At 43.3% G+C, this 3,256-nt stretch overlaps 1 non-coding gene across 1 annotated transcript; it reads left to right on the top strand.

The window, feature by feature from the left end:
- The first annotated feature begins 1,990 nt into the window (after positions 1-1,990).
- Positions 1,991-2,109, top strand: LOC146304327 (5S ribosomal RNA). Its single transcript, XR_014769422.1, has one exon. It is a non-coding gene; the product is annotated as a 5S ribosomal RNA (ribosomal RNA).
- Positions 2,110-3,256: the final 1,147 nt, after the last annotated feature.

Below are 3,256 nucleotides of genomic sequence, written 5' to 3'. Positions count from 1 at the left end.
CAGATATAGGAGCATGTGGGTGTTTGCCACATTGTTATTATACAGACTTACATTGATAGTAAGGGGTTCAACACACAAACGTCCCCAGTTTGGTGCAGATACATTGTGTGTGAAGTGTCCCCAGTTTTAGGATAGGCTCGTGTATTGGTGGTGAAGAGGTCCAAGTACATGAGTGTCCCCAATTTGGTTCGAAGCGACGAAGACGAAGAGACGAAGAGACGAAGAGCAGGAAAGGTGTCGAGGATGTAACTGACTGCCTTTAGGTCCTGGAACAAGTCAGCGTTGCATGATGACGTGGCTATCTGCTTGACTCCATTCGAAAGGAAGATGTGCGTGTACTTTGCAAGAGTAGAGATCCGAGGGAAAAGGGGGAGGATGGTCCCTGTCTTGTTAAAACCATCTATGGTGACTGCTATGGAGCTGCTAGCTGAGATGCGTGAAAGCTGCAGTGTACCGAATGATAATTTATTCATGTTTGGAAGACCAGAAGCCTTGTCAGCCTACAGAGGGGGAGAGTGCCTTCAAAAATATACCAAACTCTGTGGTGCCAAACACCCTGAAGCACTGACTTCAACAAAGCTTCGAAAACATATTGCAACAATGTCACAGGTCTTGAACCTTGAGGAAAATGAGTCTGACCAACTGGCCGACTTCTTAGGCCATGATATTGGCATCCACCGACAGTACTATTGGTTGCCCCAAGGAACTCTGCAGCTTGCTAGAATGAGCAAAGTGCTCCTGGCCATGGAGAGGGGGACTGTGTCGCAGCACAAAGGGATGACACCGGATGATATCGAAATTGACCCTGAAGGTTTGGGCATGTTCTTAATTTTTGATCTATTTAACACTGGTATGGATACTCGGTTTCATATTTCTGTGTTTTTATAAATGCTGTACTAGATTCTGCCTGTGAGATTAATTGTTGATTGTTGATTTAATTTAGATCATTTTCTACTTCCAGAGAAACTGCCACAATCCAATGAAGGAGATTCCAGTGACACTTCAGAAGATGAGTGTACCAGCAGTGAAATGGAACACATAATGGATACATCTGCATCATCAGCACCATCAGCATCATCAGCACCATCAGCATCATCAGCACCATCAGCACCATCAGCATCATTAGCATCATCAGCACCATCAGCATCATCAGCATCATCAGCACCAGCACGTGGTGCTAGTCCTCCTATACAAGGTTAAAACCTGCAGTGCAAAGAGAATGATGATCATTGTGTCCTTGCTCTTATGACAAGATGATGAATGTTGCCATGAAGCTAATCTCTCTCTATACAGAAGTTCACATTTATATAGAATGGACATATTTATTTTTTGGTACTACAATTTCTAAACCATTTACATTCAGCGAAAGCAGCATTCAAACTGGAAGACCACTCTGAAAAACATATCTTAGACTTAAGATGCTGGAGAGCCAAACAGCATAATGATAGCTTTGACCTTCTTCCAGTAATAAAATATACTGATCACAACCCCCTGTGTTACAAAGCCACCTGTTGTTGGACTTCACAAGGCTTTTTTACCCCCCTTTCGTTAAGGCTACTACTGGGGAAAAAAATGTTCATGATGATGGCTTCATTTGCATGTTTTCCAGTATTATTACATTGCATTTGTTCTTTTCTTCACAGAACCAGCCGTACAACGAAGCAGATGCAAATGGGAAGCAGGAGAAGTTCGTTGGATCCGGAATGTCCAAAAATGGGGGTGCAGAGCTTGGTTTCAAGTCTCTATCACCATCCCTTGAAAAGTTATCCCCCGAAAACCTGATTGGCTAGTGAGCTAAATATGGTTAAAAAAAAGACTAAAACAATGAATACGCGTAATAGTTTTTTTGTTTTGTTTTTTTTTAAAAAGGTAATTGAGAAACATATGAATTAATAAATGTTTTAAATCTATTTCTACATTTTCATACACAAAGTCTGCACAGTGTGATTTCTCAGCACCTTTAAAATGTGTCTTTGTCCCTGCTTCCTTCGCTTACGGCCATACCACCCTGAACACGCCCGATCTCGTCCGATCTCGGAAGCTAAGCAGGGTCGGGCCTGGTTAGTACTTGGATGGGAGACCGCCTGGGAATACCAGGTGCTGTAAGCTTTTTCAAACAGCAGAGGGCGCTGCTGCCTCCTCAGTGGATGCAGATTTTTGTATGTCTCTGGACTCTCAATTACATCAGTTATCAGCCTCACAAAACTATTCCTTATTTCAAGGAGAGAAGAGAATAAGTTGACTGTTCAGAATAATTCTGCTCTCATTAACTCTGGATGATTAGCTCCAAAAACAATAGTCTCTCACTCCCCAAAGACTGTGTGCGCTCATGTAAATACATATAGCATGTAGCTTGAGAAGTATATATGATACAGTCCATCAACAGAAACTATTCCAAAATTAACTACAGTTGTAGATCATTTAATAAAATTTTCCAAATACCCATCATCGATTAGATTTTTCTCTGCAACATGAATGTTATGTGTATCATTTGGAGGTGTAACTGCTGTCCTCAACTCACAGAAACTTTAAACATAGTCAAAGACATGGCCTATGATCTGCAGATTTATTTTTAAATTGCAGCTTTTAGAATAATGTCTATGACATGTTGGACAGCAGGTTTAAGGGTGCAGCAGCTCACTTACCGTAGATGTGGTGAGGTTCTGGTTGACCCACTTCCCGACCTCGTAGAGACTCGATGGTGGTACCGTTGGATCCGGAATGTCTGCAAATGGGGTGGGGAGGGGGGGGGGGGGACAGAGCTTGGTTTCAAGTCTCTACCACCTTCCCTTCAAAAGTTATCCCCCGAAAACGTGTCGAGGTATGCACCAGAGTCCTCGAGGTTCTGGTTGACCCACTTCCTGACGTCGTAGAGACTCGATGGTGGTACCATCGGAACCGGAATGTCCGCAAATGGGGGCGCAGAGCTTGGTTTCAAGTCTCTACCACCTTCCCTTCAAACGTTATCCTCCGAAAACCCATCGAGGTATGATAATGACATGGTGCTAGGATTATAACCTAACACTGATGTCATCACAGAGCCCATGCTAGATCAAAGCACAGCGTCTGTGACGTCATCACATTCCCTTTGATGACATCACAGCCACCTAACATTCTGATGTGTTCACTTGTGTGTGTGTGTGTATGTGTGTGTGGGTGGGTGAGTGTGTGTGTGGGTGTGTGTGTACAGACAAAGTTATGGGGGTGCAGAGCCTGCTTGCAAGTCTGTACCACATTCACTTCAAAAGTTATTCCA

Source organism: Lutjanus erythropterus, unplaced genomic scaffold, assembly GCF_056507025.1.
Source record: "Lutjanus erythropterus isolate fLutEry1 unplaced genomic scaffold, fLutEry1.hap2 Scaffold_155, whole genome shotgun sequence".
Classification (NCBI taxonomy): domain Eukaryota; kingdom Metazoa; phylum Chordata; class Actinopteri; order Lutjaniformes; family Lutjanidae; genus Lutjanus; species Lutjanus erythropterus.
The sequence above is the reverse complement of the archived record's forward strand: the minus strand, read 5'-3'. Positions and strand labels throughout refer to the sequence as shown.